This window comes from Haliotis rubra, unplaced genomic scaffold (assembly GCF_003918875.1).
Source record: "Haliotis rubra isolate DU_JTF1 unplaced genomic scaffold, ASM391887v1 Scf520, whole genome shotgun sequence".
NCBI classification, from domain to species: Eukaryota; Metazoa; Mollusca; class Gastropoda; order Lepetellida; family Haliotidae; genus Haliotis; species Haliotis rubra.
The window spans coordinates 174,207-193,793 of record NW_025767214.1 but is presented as its reverse complement, the minus strand read 5'-3'; the positions used below and the strand labels follow the sequence as shown (position 1 = coordinate 193,793).

Below are 19,587 nucleotides of genomic sequence, written 5' to 3'. Positions count from 1 at the left end.
CCAGCGAGGGTATGGTTTCCTGTCCTCATACAAGAACTCGGAAGTCCAAACCTGAAACTACCAGAGTGGTCGAACCTGCTCGTTCATCCACACACCAAGCAAGCTCAGGGGAATTCGGCATTGTTCCAGCTACACCCGTGGAGCGTATTAAAGCTTGCCTGAAGACTAGAGGGTACTCAGCCAGAGCAGCGAAAGCAGTTACACTAGCTCTACGCAGATCAACTCACAACTTGTACGACGACAAGTGGCAGAGATTTGAACAGTATGCAAAGAGGAAAGGCTTTACAGCAGTAAAAGCAACCCATCCTCAAGTGGCGGAATACTTATGTCATCTACGACAGACGAGACACTTAAAAGGTTCAACACTCTCAACATATTTGGCTGCTCTCAGTACAGTTATCACCATGAAGACGGGTGTCAAGCTGACCAAAGTACCAGAGATACTGACACTACTACGCTCGTTCAAGTTGGAAGACCAACAAAAGAAATTCAAGGCTCCTGCTTCGGATCTTAACATAGTTCTACAACATCTCACCAGTGATGCCTACGAGCCTCTAGAACGGACATCCTTTGAACTATTGCTCTATTGAAATACATGCTCTGGACTTCGAACGAACACGATTTGAATCATCACATCGTGACATCTAGGACGGAGATGGGATTTTATTGCCAAGAACCAACTGCCCGGCCAGCCTGACAGACACTTCCACATCCCACCACTATCTACAGTCCTTGGGCCACAGGATACACAGGATCTATCCTTATGCCCTGTCAGAGCACTAAAAGTCTACCTACAAAGGACAAAATAAGGAGACGAAAATTCAAGCGCCTATTCACCCCCTTATCCACTGAGACGCCCACGGAAGTCTCTCGGACAACGATATCGATCGGGATGAGAGCCGTTATACTAAGGGCTTATAAAGCAGCAGGACTTGAGCCTCCACGAGCCTCCAATCCACACGAAGTCAGAGCCCTGGCGTCAACACTTGCTCTGCATGGAAACTGCTCAATTAAAACTATAATGGAGGGTTGCTTTTGGAAATCGAACACGGTGTTTGCCAACCACTACCTCAGAGACATTGCCACCGAAGACGTCTCCTTCATTCACCAGTTTGGGCCACTTGTTGTAGCACAACAACTAACGGTTCCACAAAGGCGCTGAGAAAATCTCACCCTTTTTATCACGTGACTTGTGAAAACCAACACTCTGGACAGCAAATGGTTAAAGTCCATGCACACGTCTAGGACAGACTAGCATGAGTGATAGACCCTGTACTTGTATAGGATATACTCGTACATGAAGAAGGGTCGCATCTCCACTTGATGCGTGCATCAGATAACTAATGGAATATTAGTATTTCTAAATTCCACACGAAAATGTCAGGAGAAGTTTTGGAAGAAATCTGACAAGTTGTGGTCCCCCCAGACTCATCAGTGATAGTTGAAAGAATCTTCAACAGTGCCGTCATAAGTTCCCAAGGGGGGGGTAATACAGGACGTAAATCTACAACCAGTGAATCCAGAATGTGGCCACCACCGTTTCCGACGGATTCTGCAAGCATAATAAGCATTAGTCAGGATAAGGAAAAATATGTAATTTTCTGACTAAAATTGATATTTTATACTTATCCTGACTCATGAGGTAAGCCCTCCCTAACGACCCCTCTTATAGCACTCTGGATTTCCCTGTAAATCCGGGTGTCGGGCATTCATACGGAGAGAGTGACAACTATGGCCGATCATGTGACCATGTGGGCGCCAAAGGGAGGAAAGGGACGCTACTCTTGGGTGAGTGTATTTACGTCCGCTTTTTTAGAAGGGAACTTCAAGGGATTTCAAGTGTTCCACTATCATTCGCAAGAGGAAGGAGACAAGCATAATAAGCATGAGTCTAGATAAGTATAAAATATCAATTTTAGTCAGAAAATTACATTTTGAAATACAAGGTTTTGTTTTAAAAAGTAAATGCAAAAAAAGTAGGTCAAAATGCGTGATAAAATCGGTCAAAATGTGTCACTGCCGCCAAACACAACTGGCCAAATTTAAAAGTCGGGGCTCTCACGAATGTCAGCATTTGTAAACGTAAGTGCGTGCTTGAAACCAGGAGTCAGCGTTTGACTTTGGCTGAAAGGTGTATCAATATGTATTCCGTCCGTACGCGCAGGTGGATAGATCATTATATATGTCGTTGAATTGCCCCGTCTCACTCTAAACTGCTCAGATATGCTGTCTGGAGGTGCCCCGAATGCTCGGAAGGAGACGTTTTCTCTTTTGCTGTAAAGAACCTGGGGAGGATCTCTTATATCACATAACAACCAAATATGATATACGAGCGCTTCAGTCAATTTGCCACTTCTGCTATTTAGAAATATTGTTACCATATCACATGCCTATAATCAAAGATAATCCTTGCTTGTAAATGTCCCATTCTGATACACAAACGTATTCCAGGTATCGGATTCGCTATGGTGACCATCAGCGGCATGGTGTCTATTTACTACAACGTCATCATCATGTACGCCATCTACTACATGTTTGTCAGCTTCGTCAACCTGGATGGCTCAGTTCCCCTGGGGGTCGTGTGGCAATCCCTGGAACACCGACTCTTGTAGATCGGAGCCGTATCCAGCACTCGATACCATGGATGAATCCACGAAGATGGAAAAACTATATAGTACGTAAACTACTATAACAGCAATGTTCCAGTGAACTCCGGATATGGCTTTATACATTGTGTCCATATGGGGAATCGAACCTGGGTCTTCGGCGTGACAGCGAACGTGACCTCATCGAGTAGTAGTCCCCACACAGATATCACAGACACCCGATAGTAAGACACCCAGATATAGAAACGCTTCCATTGAAACTTTTGAAGCTAGATGAAAGTTGATAAAGATAATAATTATAAACATGAAAGATTGTGTGCCATCACAAGTATTGAACATCTTGTTTGTGAGAATTTAGACGCCATGCTTTCAAGAGTAATTCACCTCCAGGAGTAGATACCCTTGACGAACCCTTTTAAATTTGGTCTTCAGTAACCCATGCTTGTCTTTAAAAGTGGGATCGGGTGGTCAGGCCCGCTGACTTGGTTGACACATGTCATCGTATCCCAATTGCCTAGATATATGATGAAATAAACCAACAGAAAATTAAATTAAGAAATAGAATGAAGACTGAGATTCAGAAAACTATTCCTGTGTTTCTTTCAGGCCAGCTGTATAACGTGACGTGTATGGGCGACCTCCTTGACAACTTCTCCTCCACGTACAACAGCACCTTCACCAACCCCTCCCAGCTGAACTCCTCCATGGTCCTGAGTGACGTCAACAAGGAGTGCAGGATCCGATACGTGTCACCCAGTGCAGAATACTGGGAGTGGGTGGTTTCTTGATAACAGTATACCCCTTGTGATCCGCGGTTTTAGTCAGTCTTTCATTGTTCGCTCAGTACATTGTTGATTGAATATGGCTTTGGGTATGATAAGCTGTGACCTAGCTGTGATGAGTGAGTGGATATGCTTTTACGCCACGTTTACACCAATATTCTAGCTATATCACAGCAGGGGACACCAGAAACTGGCTTGACACATTGTACCCATGTAAGGAATCGAACCCGTGACTAGCAGATGCTTTAATCATTAGGCTACCCCGCTGCCCCAGCTGTGAGGAGGGTGCTTCTGATGGGTGCCAGTGCTGGGGGCGCATTACGATTACCATTTGTATTATCCCTAGTTGTAAGTAGATCATAAAATATGCTCAGTATATTTTCAGAATCCGGTACCTGGATGCACCAGTTTGTGGCAGAGATTTCTTATGATAATTGGACATTGATGTACGACAATACCGCAAAGCACATAATTCATAATTTTCCCTTATCCTGACTATGCTTATTATGCTTGTCTCCTCCTTCTATGCGAAGGGGGGCAGTGGGGTAGCCTAGTGGTTAAAGCGTTGGCTCGTCACGCCGAAGACCCGGGTTCGAATCCCCACATGGGTACAATGTGTGAAGCCCATTTCTTGTGTCCTCCGCTGTGATGTTGCTGGAATATTGCTAAAAGCGGCGTAAAACCAAACTCAGTCAGTCAGTCTATGCGAATGATAGCGGAATATTTTATTCAGATAATTACATTTTTACTGAGCATATGTTTAGACGTGCTGTCCTGCGTGTTCACGAGGCCGATGGGTTTGAAGACCTGGGAAACATCAGTCTGAAGAACGTTGCCTGTCTTCTGGTTGCCTGGACCATCATCTTCCTGTGCATCATGAAGGGAGTGAAGTCTTCTGGCAAGGTTCGACCTTTCACGATTTATATGCCTAACAAGTGACTGCATGAGGGCACCAGCAGGTGGGGTAAGCTAGTGGTTGCAGCGTTCGCTCGTCATGCTGAAGACCCGTGTTTGATACCCCACCTGGGCACAATGTGTGAAGCCCATTTCTGGCGTCCTCAGCCGTACGATTGCTAGAATATTGCAAAAAGAGGTGTAAAACTAAACTCACTCACTGAATGTAAGGTACGGTATTCTATATGACTGGACTAAGGTTGATACTAATCTTTTCGAGTAGTTACATGTCATCGGATCCCAACTGCATAGATAGATGCTCATGATGTTGATCACTGGATTGTCTGGTCCAGACTCGATCATTTACAGACCGCCGCCATATAGCTGTAATATTGTTGAGTGTGGCGTAAAACTAAACTCACTCACTCACTATCGAGTAGTTAAGCTCACAATGATGGACCCAAACTGGCTTATCCTCTATCCACCTATCTGGCAGTAATGTATCCTTTGAGTCTTTGAGTATCGTCGTCATATGAGCGAAATATTCTCAAGCACGACGTAAAACCCAATTTCACCTCACTTCACCTTTGAGTATCCATCCAGTATTACCTACAGCTATTTAACGTGAGGTAGCCTTGTGGTTAAAGCGTTTGCAGGCCACAATTTGAATGTTACCAGGTCGTGTACTTCACCGCCACCTTCCCCTACATCATCCTGGTAGTCCTGCTGGTCCGAGGCCTGACTCTAGAGGGATACGAGAAGGGCATTACATTCTACATGACTCCACAGATCCACAGACTTACTGAGGCCAAGGTGACAGACTGAAATAACAAGTCAATCCTAATTGTAGTCATCATTGTTATTTGAGCAAAGAAAGAAAACATATTTTCCTTATCCTGACTCATGCTAATTATGCTTGTCTCCTTCTTCTTGCGAGGGGCGGTGGGGTAGTCTAGTGGTTAAAGCGTTGTCTCGTCACGCCGAAGACCCGGGTTCGAATCCCCACAGGGGTACAATGAGTAAAGCCCATTTCTGGTGTTCCCTGCCGTGATATTGCTGGAATATTGCTAAAAGCGGCGTAAAACCAAACTCAGTCAGTCAGTCAGTCCTCCTTCTTGCGAATGATAGTGGAACACTTGAAATCCCTTGAAGTTCCCTTCTAAAAAGCGGACGTAAAATCACTACTCACCCAGGAGTTGCCTCCCTTGCCCCCCTTTTGGTCACCTGACCGACCATGCCTTGTCACTCTCTCCTTCTTCGCCCTTGAGGACGGTTGTGAGAGCACCTGGGTCCCTATACGGCACATATCCTTTTATATTCTCGGACCTTACATCAAAATTATTGCTGTATAGGGTTTTTAGGATTATAATCTACATTACAGTTTGGAATTTGATATAGATTTACATTGTTTGACAGGTGTTTTCAGTGTGTTTACATTTGATGAAAGCCTGTATTCGTTGTAGGTACCGAGTGTCTGCGGCTGACCCTCAGTTATTATGTCCTAATTGCACTATTTCATGTTCTTTCAGCTCTCGCTGTAAGTTTTGTGTAAAATTAACCTCTGTTGAATGTAGTAGTTACCTTTTTTTCATCCATACATTTGCTAAGGACTGGGTACGAAGGTATTCTCAAGGCATGTCTAAATCGAGTGATTGCGCTTATAACCGTTTAGTAACCACTGCTGCAGACATTCATAATTCCAGTGAAATGCGGAACGTTTCTCGGGAGCAGGTCGATGTACCATTGATGAACGCCGGAGGCCATAAGAGATCATCTACTGAGCTGACCTCGTCGCAGATGAAGAAAACTAAATCATTCTTCTACCATGAAGACTTCATCGAAGTCTTTGCTCAGCTCTACGCAGAAGACGAGGTCTTTCTCAGCCGAGATTGTTCCTCCGGAAGAAGCAGACGTTTATGATGATCCACCCATCCTTATACCTGAAGTCTCCATCGTCAGTAAATAGACGAAGCATGCTTCTACAGCTACATCAGCATTATTATCAGCGCACACAGACATTGACAGAAGACCTATCAACGCAGACATCGGGTACCAGAGATAGCAGCAGCGTCGACCCTTCACAAGTGCAGCGAGCCTTAGATGACGTCTCTTCAGTATCAGATGCATCATTCCTGCAGCAGTCTCTTCAGACAACGCAGAACTTCAACCCGGGACAGTTCATGCAACAGTTTACAGACCAGATGATGTCGATGATGGAACGTCGCTTTGCTCAGGAGAAGGCTGCTATGAAGACCTCTAGAACGACTACTAGACTGCGTGAAGGCTCTACAGTCTCTCCACCGTGTCCGGATGAAGAGGGAAGCCTGCGCGAAGGCTCGCGGACACGACAATCTTCCCAATCTGAAGTGGAACCCCACAGACGTCGCAGATATGAGTCTTCATCTCCATCGGACTCTGACGCCCATCCAGAACCTGCGCGAAGGCACTCCTACACAGGGGAAGCTACGTCAAGAAACCCACCTTCACGAAGACCTAGAGAATCATCTCAAGACTCCAGAAAGGATACACAAGCGCATCGGGATCGCACGCCTGCGTGAAGTGCGACTCAAGTCGTTGTGCATCATAGAGCAAGAGATGTCCAAATCAGAGGAAGAATGTGAAGGCATATTCTCCGATACGGAACTCCTGGATCGCCAATGGCTTGGACTTAGCATTACCTTCTAAGGACACAGATGAGGCGTTTACCTACAAGATGTCCAATGATGATTTCGACACGCTCACCTTTCTACCAATCTCTCAAGTATCAGGCAACCTCAGCACAGCTTTTGATAAAGCCACCAAGTCTCAGAATCAGCACATCCCGACATTCAACGCCAGGAAATTCCCTCTACATAGGATGGAACCCTTCCTGAAGGCTCCAGAGGTTGATGATGACTACAAGATTATCACCGACTCCTGTCAGAGAACTTACAAGATTAAAGATAAGAAGTTAGCGCAGCCGGATACAACCACCAGACGTACCTTCTTCGGATTAGCCAGATCGAGGGCTTTCAACGAAACACTCATCTAAAAGTTCAAGAACTCCTCCGCCTAAGAAGACCGGATGATATACTCCGCTCTACTAATGCAGAAGAGGGACCATCAGTTTATGTCAGAGCACCTAGCATCCACATCAGCTGGCCTGACTCCCCAGAGAAGTCTCTCACGACTCAAGGGAGGTTAGGATGATTTAATCCATTGACACCTTGGCAAACGTGATTCCAATGCTACTCCAACAAATCCAAGTTTGCAGCAGTCCAGAGAGCCAGAGAAAAGAAGTATTCCAGCATGACAGGAGGAAGAGGCTCCTTTCGTTGCCCAACCAGAGCTCCTAGAGGTAACCCAGGAAGAGGCCGAGCACCTAGGGGTGCAAGAGGTGCAAGAGGAATCGACGCTATCAAGATCCTACTCGACAAAGAGGAAGTAGAAGAGATAGATCAAGATCTCATCACGCCGGGGTTCTACTCGCCAGTTTTCCTGGTACCGAAGAAGAATTCCAAGGAGAAATTTCGGCTCATCTACAACAAGAGGAAGTTCAACCGGGAGTATCTACGCAGACCAGCAAAATTCAAGATGATACATCTTCCTCAGCTCCGACATCTCATTCGTCCAGCAGACTACCTCGCCAGCATAGATCTGCAAAATGCGTGCCTCCACATCCCGATACATCCAGACTCAAGGAAATACCTAAGATTCCTTTTCAACGGACATCACTTCCAATGGAAGGTTCTACCATTTGGAATATCGTCAGCCCCCTGGGTGTTTACTCGAGTGACCAAGCAAATTGTCACATATCTACATCGTCGAGGTCTACGCAGTGCTTTCTACCTGGACGACGGGATTCAAGCTCATCAAGATCCCAGTCAACTCAGACTGCAACTAGACTTCACCATCAGGCTGCTCACTCAACTAGGATGGCTAGTAAATCTCCTCAAGTCGGAACTGGAGCCGAAACAAGATCTGCAATTTCTAGGAATTCGACTCATCACACCAGTGAATCGCATAGTCGTTCCAGAGGATTGTTGGGTCAAGATACAACAGATGATATCTCCGTTGACACTACGTGCTTGGCAAAGCATGCTCAGTCTACCCACCTCAGCTCAAAACATGACTCGCAGAGGGAGACTACAGTTGCGCCCACTACGACGAGTATTTGTGAACGCCCACCTAGACAGCCTAGATCCGTTAATACTACCGGACAGCCTGAAACCATATCTCCTTTGGTGGACTCGAAAGTCAAATGTTTGAGGAGGAACCTTTTTGACAGAGCTGGTTTGCAACACTCATCTCTACGTGGATGCCTCCCTACAAGGATGGGGTGCGCACTTCAACAACGAAGTGGCAGCAGGGAAGTGGTCGAGTCAGGATCAGAAGTCCCACATAAATCTGTTGGAGATGAAAGCAGTAATAAATGTTTTACAACATTGGTCCAGCGTACTAAAGAACGCACCACTCATGGTACACATGGACAACTCCACAGTATTGTTTTACATCAACAAACAAGGGTCAACAAGATCAACAAGTCTGCTACAACTCAGCTTTCTCCTGTTCAGCATCTACATGAAGGCATGTCACATTCCGGGAGCTAAGTATGTCATAGCAGACGCCCTATCTCGTCCATTACAACCATCTCAGACGGAATGGATGTTGCATTCCAGTTCATCATACAGACTATAGGATCCCTACTAATAGACCTGTTTGCAACAAAGTTCAACAAACAGCTACCAACATTCGTCTCACCGATTCCAGTTCCTCAGGCATGGGCAACAGACGCTATAAGCATCTCACGTGAAGGACTAAACGCTTACGCGTTTCCACCTCCTGCACTACTACCACAAGTACTACAGAAAATTAAGCAGACGACAACACTGCAACTGATTTTGGTTGCGCCCTATTGGCCAGCGAGGGTATGGTTTCCTGTCCTCATACAAGAACTTGGAAGTCCAAACCTGAAACTACCAGAGTGGTCGAACCTGCTCGTCCATCCACACACCAAGCAAGCTCACGGGAACCCGACACTGTTCCAGCTACACCCGTGGAGCGTATTAAAGCTTGCCTGAAGACCAGAGGGTACTCAGCCAGAGTAGCAAAAGCAGTTACACTAGCTCTACGCAGATCAACTTGCAACTTGTACGACGACAAGTGGGAAAGATTTGAACAGTATGCAAAGAGGAAAGGCTTTACAGCGGTGAAAGCAACCCATCCTCAAGTGGCGGAATACTTATGTCATCTACGACAGACGAGACACTTAAAAGGTTCAACACTCTCAACATATTTGGCTGCTCTCAGTACAGTTATCACTATGAAAACGGGTATCAAGCTGACCAAAGTACCAGAGATTCTGGCACTACTACGCTCGTTCAAGTTGGAAGACCAACAAAAGAAATTCAAGGCTCCTACCTTGGATCTCAACATAGTTCTACAACATCTCACCAGTGATGCCTACGAGCCTCTAGAACGGCATCCTTTGAACTACTTACTCAGAAAACGCTGTTCCTGATCGCCCTAGCAACAGCTGCACGGATGTCAGAAATACATGCTCTGGACTTCGAACGAACACGATTTGAATCAAGACATCGTGACATCGTACATCTTGGAATGAGATGGGATTTTATCGCCAAGAACCAAATGCCCGGTCAGCCTGACAGACAGTTCCACATCCCAGCACTATCTACAGTTCGTGGGCCACAGGATACACAGGATCTATCCTTATGCCCTGTCAGAGCACTTAAAGTATACCTACAGAGAACTTAAACAAGGAGACGAAAATTCAAGCGCCTATTCATCTGCTTATCCACTGAGACGCCCACGGTAGTCTCTGGGACAATGATATCGATCTGGATGAGAGCCATTATACTAAGGGCTTATAAAGCAGCAGGACTTGAGCCTCCACGAGCCTCCAATCCACATGAAATCAGAGCCCTGGCGTCAACACTTGCTCTGCATGGAAACTGCTCAATTAAAACTATAATGGAGGGTTGCTTTTGGAGATCGAACACGGTGTTTGCCAACCACTACCTCAGAGACATTGCCACCGAAGACGTCTCCTTCATTCACCAGTTTGGGCCTCTTGTTGTAGCACAACAACTAACGGTTCCACAAAGGTGCTGAGTAAATCTCACCCCTTTTATCACGTGACTTGTGAAATCCAACGCTCTGGAGAGCAATGGCTATAAGTCCATGCACACGTCTAGGACAGACTGGCATGAGTGATTGACTCTACTTGTATGGGACATACTCGTACATGAACAAGGGTCGCATCTCCACTTGATGCGCGCATCAACAGATGGAATAGAGAACAGATTGCAATAGATAACTAATGGAATATTAGTATATCTAAAGCCACACGAAAATGTCAGAAGTTTCGGAAGAAATCTGACAAGTTGTGGTCCCCCCCAGACTCGTCAGAGAGAAGTTGAAAGAACAGAATCTTCAACAGTGCCGTCATAAGTTCCCATGGGGGGTAATACAGGACGTAAATCAACAATTATAGTACTTTCGGAAATAGTAAAAAACTGTTTTTAGGCTGTTACTCTGTATCCCTAAAATTTACACAATTGCAAATAGCATATGTCGAAATAACCCACTTCGGCCTAACTGAGCGCTCAGTGGGATGCGTATTACCATATCCAGAAAAGCATGTTTACTCGTAAAATCGGGCAAAACTTAGAAAAAAACGAATAGCTGCTGAAAACAATAGGTCAGACTATAGATGGCAATTAGGTCGCTCAGCCAGGTATGACGACGGACCGTTGAATCACTTGGCATGAAATGCACGTGCTGCCTACAGGAACAAGGGGTTATCTCAAAGATATTTTGAGCTTTTTCATGTGTGTTGACTATGTCTCATCTATTGATTAACGTCTAAAGTGTATTTTTTCATATAGTTTCATATAGTTTATGTTGAGATATGTAAAAGAGTATGATACCCGAAAACCATAGAAACGCACTGTAGTATATAGGTGGCATGACCACCCGAAGATCGACAGGACTGGATATTATTTGTAAATTGTTATGACGTGCCGTGTACCTCCCCAGTATAATTGCCCTAAAGGATTATCTTATCTTAGCTGATATCTCTATCCACAAGCCCAACCCCATGTTTGCTTTTGAGACGACCCCTCCTAAATGTTTCTTTTTATAGTGAAAGTGAGACTGCACGGTAGCTACATCCTTAATAGTTTCGGCATAAAAGTTATTATTTTTTACGTCAGCTATCGTTTATAATGAATCTACGTCTAATTTCAAATTGGGCATTTAAAAAGTGTCCTTTGTAATACAATATCGTCGCACACTAATTTGCATAAAGCCATGGTCTGTTCCAAATAAGTCTTTTTGCACTAATTTCCCCTCAGTAAAGTCCCTTTTCTCCGTTTCCTATCTCTCTACCACTGAGACTGTAGTTAGGCCGAACTTAGATTAACAGATATTTCACACTTTCACATATCAACTACATACATTGTAGAGATAAATGCGAAAATACAGTTTTTTTTCTATTCCCGACAGTACTTTAGTGAATCCAGAACGTGGCCTGACCCACCACTGTTTCGACAGATTCTGCAAGCATAATTAGCATGAGTCAGGAAAAGGAAAAATATGTAATTTTCTTACTAAAATTGATGTTTATACTTATCCTGACTCGTGAGGTTAGCCATCCCAACCTCCCCTCTTATGGCACTCTGGATTTCCCTGTAAATCCGGGTGTCGGGCATTCATACCGAGAGAGTGACAAGGCATGGTCGGTCAGGTGACCAAAAAGCGCCAAAGGGGCAAGGGAGGCAACTCCTGGGTGAGTAGTGATTTTACGTCCGCTTTTTAGAAGGGAACTTCAAGGGATTTCAAGTGTTCCACTATCATTCGCAAGAAGAAAGAGACAAGCATACTTGGCATGAGTCAGGATAAGTATAAAATATCAATTTTAGTCAGAAAATTATATTTTTCATAATTTGTACTTTTTAGTCAAAGCAGAAGACGTATTGTCAATAAACGTGATGGTATACATTCCCCTGAATTAAATATTGACAAAACTGCTGCACCTTCTGTGGACTTATATCATATGATGTAACTGTTTATCTGAGAGGTATGGGGAGACGCAGCCACCCAGATCTTCTACTCCCTGGGAGCTGGATTCGGAGGGCTCTTGACCATGTCCAGTTTCAACAAGTTTAAGAACAACTGTGAAAGGTGAGGAGGAAAAACGCTCCATATCAGCGATCTTCAACTTAAATCAGACGGTGACATCACGACCAACTATGGTTAATACATTGTCAGTTGATATTTTGTCCATTAATTACAAAATTGGTATTTCAGGGATGCTCTCATCGTCGCCATCATCAACTGTGGCACCAGTGTGTTTGCGGGCTTCGCCATCTTCTCCCTCCTGGGTTTCATGGCTCACACCACCAACCAGGATGTGGAGAGTGTGGTCGACCAAGGTAATTTGTTCTCTTTGTATATAGCATATATATCACTGCACTGTGACCACACAGAATGTTTCCATTGATCACATATGTTCTTTCACGCTAGTACTATATTCTTTGTTTCAGGACCCGGCCTTGCGTTTATTGCTTATCCAGAAGGCCTAGCGAAACTTCCGATGTCATCGTTGTGGGCCTTCCTGTTCTTCTTCATGCTGCTGACGCTCGGCATGGACAGTCAGGTTGGTATCACCGATGAGGGGTGTGGGAGGGAGGTGGGGTAGCCTAGTCATTAAAGCGTTCGCTTGTCACGCCGAAGACCCGGGTTTGATTCCCCATATGGGTAAAATACATGTGTAGCCCATTTTTAGTGTCTCTGAATATTGCTGGAATATTCCTAAGCGTACCTAACAGTACCTGCCTCAATGTATTAGTTAGTCTTTGTTGGAACGTTGTGTTTTCTTCTGTTTATATATACCACAGTTCGTGATGATGGAGACGTTGATCAGCGGCATCAGTGACATCTTCCCACGTTTCCTGAGATCACATAAAACGTCTTTCACCGCCTTCTGTTGTCTGATTGGCTTTCTGCTCGGACTGCCGCAAGTCACAAAGGTAAAAGTTACAACCCTTCCAGATTCCCCGTGCTCGGGTTTCCATAGGACCTACGAATATGGATTCGAATCACCCTTCCCGCTGATCGAGTTTTGAAGTTTGAAATTTGAAGGCATCCTACCCGTGCCTTTTCCAAAGTGATAATCGTCATATTTGCATTACCTCAGTTTATGGTTGTGGAGGGGAAAATAACAGACCCTTATACAGCTTGAAAACGTTTAAACTCACGTTAAACCCAAGTCATTTCCTTACTTATTCGGTCTTTCATTGTCAGTCAATACCGAGTCGGTCTTTATCCAACTTATGAACCAAAGCAAATCTGAAAGAACATTTATGAACGTGTGCGTGTTTTGCACTTTCTCTCCACGATGAAATCGATAAAACCCTTAAGAGACGGACGTAAAATATCTCTTGCTGGCGTACGTGTACTTGGAATCGCGATTCTTAAAAGACTGTTAATCGCAACTTCAGACTTGTGGTTCCATGGTGATGGACAAGTCTAATGGCTAAAGTGTTCGCTCGTCACGCCGAAGACCCGGGTTCGATTCCCCTCATGGGTACATTGGGTGAAGCCCATTTCTGGTGTCTTCCCGCTTTGGCATTGCTGGAATATTGCTAACAGCGTAAAACCATTCTAGCACAACCACTCACCTTGTGGTTCAGTCCTTACGCTTCGGATACAAACTATAAATATTTGATCAAATAAAATACAAGAAGACATCCTTGTTTGATTTAACATCAATTCACACATTTTCTCAAAATACAACTAGGTAACAATAACTCCATCTTATAGCATAAACATGTGTGTACTCATAAATCAGTTACGAAGACGATTCTTGTGTGTTTCATGGAAGTGCAGAACTGGTGTTATGACCACACATTGAAGAAACGTTTAATGGCAGGTCATGGGTGACTGTACTATACGTCATCAATAATAATTCCCGGACTTTTCAACTACAGGAATGGGTGTTTCCATTTTAAATGGCACTGCGCATAACAGGAAATCCTATTTTGAATGATAACATGGTTGTCCGCACGTGACCTCAACCTAGTTTCCCTCTGTGACCTATGGAATCAGTGATGTGTGACAGAGACAAGTGCCACAGAGGGAAGTTACCAGTTGTCCGTTAGTACCCGTATATGACCAACGCATGCCGCACATAAGCCGTCAACAAATACGTAGCGAGTTTGTGTAAATCCTGTTGTTACACTATCTCGTAATAAAACATGATCAAAGTAACAGTGTACAGCGGACTCAAATAAAAGTTGACAATGGTCCAGAGACAATGGCTTCCAGAGACAATGAGCATCTTCCGTCGGCGGCTGACTTTGTGTGCTAGCGATTATGTGCCTGACTGTGAGGGTGTGGGTTCGAATCCCGGATGGGACCCAACCCAACAGAAGCAATAGAATCTGTACTTTGCTTGGAAAGTGTAATGGCAAATATAACATATGTTACATCTTTCGTCCAGTAAACCACTTTGACTATAAGGTATAGATGTTGGACTGTCCAGTAACACTGAAACATTGCCTTCCTCCAGGGTGGTATCTACATGCTGACACTGATGGACTGGTACTGCGGCAGCTACAACCTGATGCTGGTGGCTCTGGCGGAGATCATCTGCCTCATGTATGTCTATCGTAAGTATTTTGCGTGGTATTCTAATTAAAGGTAAATTTAAGAATGTGACCACAAAGTGTTGACCTGGAAAATGTCAGTCATCTCCGGCACAACCTTTACTGGCAGCACGTACTGTGACAGGTTCCTTACTCTTCAAAATATATTTGTACCATGGAAGAAATTCACAATCGTTTTGCCATCGTAGTCTGTGCCAGTAACTAACAAGACAAGATTGCGTAAATCTGTCTTTAACTGACTGAATGGTTTCGCTAATCAGTGCTGTGATACAGCAGTCAGCCTAAATGTCTACTGACTACCTCCTGATCTCAACACCCTCACACTGAAACCTTATTGTTGAAGCTTTGGTTGGCTGGTTCTGGCCACAGCACGAAGGAAAGAGAACTCTGTTCCCCTTTATGGAGGACATCGAGATGATGATTGGCCACAAGCCCAACCCCTACTGGGTCATCAACTGGGTCTTCCTCACACCTGTAGCTATCCTTGTAAGTATTCTTAACAAGTCCAGCCTTGAAATTCTCGCAATAGTTTCCCTGCTCCTGGGCAGGTTACAGGGCTACGGACTGAGGAGCAACATTTAACATTGATAACATGAATATCTGTGTGTGGCAAAACTTACTTATTACAATATAGGGAAAAATGATTTCGTTTCGTTTTTAAATTTATAACAAAGCTTCAAATTCTAACTGCGTTTTTATTTGCTGTGTGATCAAATACAAATACCTTATTAGAAAAAATACAGGTATTTTTAAAGTTTTTATATGCCCTGTTGTAATAGTTGTCTATAATGTGTTTTTAGTTCATCGTGATCGTGTCAGCAACCCAGTACGCCCCAGCCAAATATGGAGACTACATATTTCCACCATGGACGGAAGGGATTGGCTGGTGCATGGTTGTCGCCCCTGTTGCTATGATTCTCCTTGTTATGGGTATACAAATCTGCAGACTGGGGCTGGTGAGTTGAAGCGTCAGCTCGAGACATCAAGATGAAATGCGCATAGGTCATTTTTCGACATGCCAATTTAGGGTTGGGTTCAACCAAAGCAGGTACCCTCACTCCATGCCAAGTTTCGGCTTCCTCATTCAGCCAAGTTCAGAAAACGAGTTTGAGACCTTTTAGGAGCATCATAAAACAAAGGTCAAAACGGAACATGTACTATTCAAAAGACGTAGGAGATATTCAATTGCGGGGTGGTATACTTGGGGAACCAAGGTGTTTTATTGCACATGGAGTTGTTTACAGTGAAACATGTCAGTATGGTGCTGTTCATTTCAGTGATAAAAAATGCTATAATTTATTGGTATTGTTTTAAACTCTTATACGGGGCTTTCTTTACATGCGGCGCCTGCCAATTAAGGGATGGCTGTATGTCATCGGCGTAAAACAAGACACCTTTGTAAAACGAGCTCTTAGCAGATTACAATCACGATATCTACAGACAAATAACGTTGATAACAGACGTCGATCTGGTCGATAAAGGGCAATGACTTGCACACAGGACCTTCTCATCAGAAAGAATGTGTTACGAAACCGTGGTCAAAATGCCGCTCAAACTGGAGATAAGCTACGCCGTGACTGGGAGAACACTTACATGTTATTCATGGACGTGCCATTGGGCTGTACTACCGTGGCAACGTTCCGGAGTTGCTGCATTTGGGCGACGTCATGGACGTCAGTTTGTGTTTCAGGAAGACAACGCAAGAGCCCGCAGAGCTATTATTATTATAATAGCAGAGCTTTTATTATTACAGTAGCAGAGCTTTTATTATTACAATAGCAGAGCTTTTGTTATTACAATAGCAGAGCTTTTATTATTATTTACTTCTACAGTCCGTTTGAGACAAAATGATACCGATGAATTGCAATCTAACACAAAAACAAATAGACATAAAATAATCGAACCAACGCGGAGTGCAATAAAAACAGACCAACTCTAGAAAACAATTGCATAATTTTTGTCATAAAAATAAAAAAGTTGTTTAAGAAACTGTCATAATTTATTTGTGCGTTTTCCCAGTTTGTTACAAGGGCGCATTGGCAACTAAAGGAACAGCGAGAAAAACGAGATGTTTCTTATGTCTATTTGTTTTTCTGTTAGATTGCAATTCATCGGTATCATTTTGTCTCAAACGGACTGTAACAGCTGAACATAACCACCCTTGTGAGGCCAGCACTTAGTCGAGACGGACAGTAGGATGCTTTGGCTGATCATCTATCAAAATACGAGGGGTGTCCCAAACGTTTCCGGCCTGCCTAACTAATATGCGATCTATATGAAAATTGTAATTTATTAGTTTTCAACATAATCCCCTTCACCTCCATCCCTGACTGGTTAAACCGTTTCTTCAGTATATTTAACCCGTCTAAAACCCGTCTACAGCAGTGATGACCTCATACGTCTCAAATTTAAGGGACCCGTGAAGATCTGGGTTAGAATTGATCTTCAGTAACCCATGCTCGCTGGCTTGGTTGACACATGCCATCGGTTCCCAATTGCACAGATCGATGCTCATGCTGTTGATCACTGGATTGTCTGGTCCACACTCGATTATTTACAGCCCGCCGCTATATAGCTGGCTTATTGCTGAGTGCGGCATAAAACTCATCCTCGATAATCTCCAGGGTATACGTTACGATAACTCTCCACTATACCCTGGATGCATCTACGGCTCGGCCCAATGATTTTATTACCTCCCTTGGTTGGCTTTTTATCCAATCAGGTGTCTACGCTGGGAAGTTGAACGTACCAATCACAACTCACTTTCGCTTTATAAATTACCTCACCGATTAAACTTGTCAACAAATAATATTTTGTTGCTGATACTCTAAAAGAAGGAGTTCTTGCATATATTTTTGGAGGTTTCAGACCTGTCAATTTGTCTGTATGATTTCCCCAAAAATCTGAGTCGCACTGCGAACAAACTTTGGCGGCTGCGACCGCTATTTTGTTGACACTGGCAAGCTCGGTTGTAACGGCGGCTTATCTGATTGGCTACTGTGAGAATGCGGAGCCAGCAAAGGGAAGTAATCAAATCATCGGGCCGAGCTGTAGATGCATCCAGGGTATAGTGGAGAGTTATCGTAACGTATACCCTGGAGATTATCGAGGATGCATAAAACTATACTCACTTTCTCAAATTTAAGGTGTGCCTCCTTAACCACCCGCCCCTAACATTAGAGACTGTACACATACAATCCTGGTGTAAGTACAGGACATATATCTATTAAATCATATTCTTAGATATTTCATAAATTATATAATCATGGTTTTCCCGTTCCTTTCAGCTGAAAGCATTCAGCCCCACGGACAGCTGGGGACCAGCTAACCCCGAGGATCAAACAGACAAGTACGCCTGCCTCAGGAACGAGCCCATCATGGTGTGCAGCATGAGCGACATCAAGCTAGACAGCCCTTCCTACATCGGCGGGGTGTACTCCCCTCCCCCACCGGCGGAGTGAACACTGACTCCCTTGCCTCCATCGGCGGTGTAGCTACTCCATTGCGTCATTTACCTTCACTCCAGGATCAGGTACGATTTGGACAAGAACTTGAGACCGCTACTTGATGTCACAGAGGACAAGTACAGTTTATTGATGGGATTAGATGACCCTTTCATTCACATTCCATGATGAAGATCATACATGTATTGTATTTACAAGACACGCCTTTTAACAATTTACATGAAATTTAGTATTGATACCATCTAAATACCATCGAAACTTTAACCATTATCCTTCATGGTTTTAACTCATCAACATTTACACATAAAGAGTACACAAGCCGCCTTCCAGCAGTTAACCATTGATAGTGCTATGTTCTTATGGAATTCATGTATTTTTATTCGGTACGTTGTTAATAATAATATCCAAACCTGTACCTTAAAGAACGAACCATTAGGTGCATGTATAGGTTTCAAATGACATTGCTATAAAATGATTACCATTGTTTGAGTCACATATATTTGGCACATTCTTTTAACTTCATGAATAATTATTGAAAGTGTATTTACGATTTGAACAATATGTGCTGTTTTATGCTTATAACTTTTAGTTATTAAAGTATTTTGATATATATATTCAGCGTCGTTATATATCGAGAGTGCTTTTGGCACATCTGCCAGTTCTCACACAACCCCGTTCATGAATCACGGATGATCCTCGTGCATATCAATCGATCATTTCAGCTTTTGCTCCTGCCTTTTAAAGACGATAAATGCAAACATGGTACGATAATTTTGTAAAACCTCCAGGGCGGGTAACGTGTATCAGTCTTTGCTTTTTATCTATTTATCATGACATCTCTGCTGCAAGTCGAGTCCACTGTAAGAGTCCGGCTATAATCCTATCCATGTGTCGATGAACCACTATCAAGCAGTGAGACCAAGTATTCTGGAAAAGGTGAAAAGCCTCATTTTACCATCATAAATACATGCAGAGGCAAGTCAAGAGTTCGTCTTGACAAAAAACAAACAACTCATGATGGAAGCCGAACTAGGGAATTGCTTCGGACAACATTTTGATACTGACGGCGACAACCAACAGGTTAATGTCCAGTTTATTCCTAATGGTAGAGGTGGTCAGTACTTGGTGTTCCAAAATTACAAGTTTGTAGTTAAAAGAAGACGAGGAACAT

General features: G+C 43.8%; 1 pseudogene; it reads left to right on the top strand.

The window, feature by feature from the left end:
- The window catches only part of LOC124252649, a 32,163-nt pseudogene extending 13,135 nt beyond the window's left edge, over positions 1-19,028 (top strand).
- Positions 19,029-19,587: the final 559 nt, after the last annotated feature.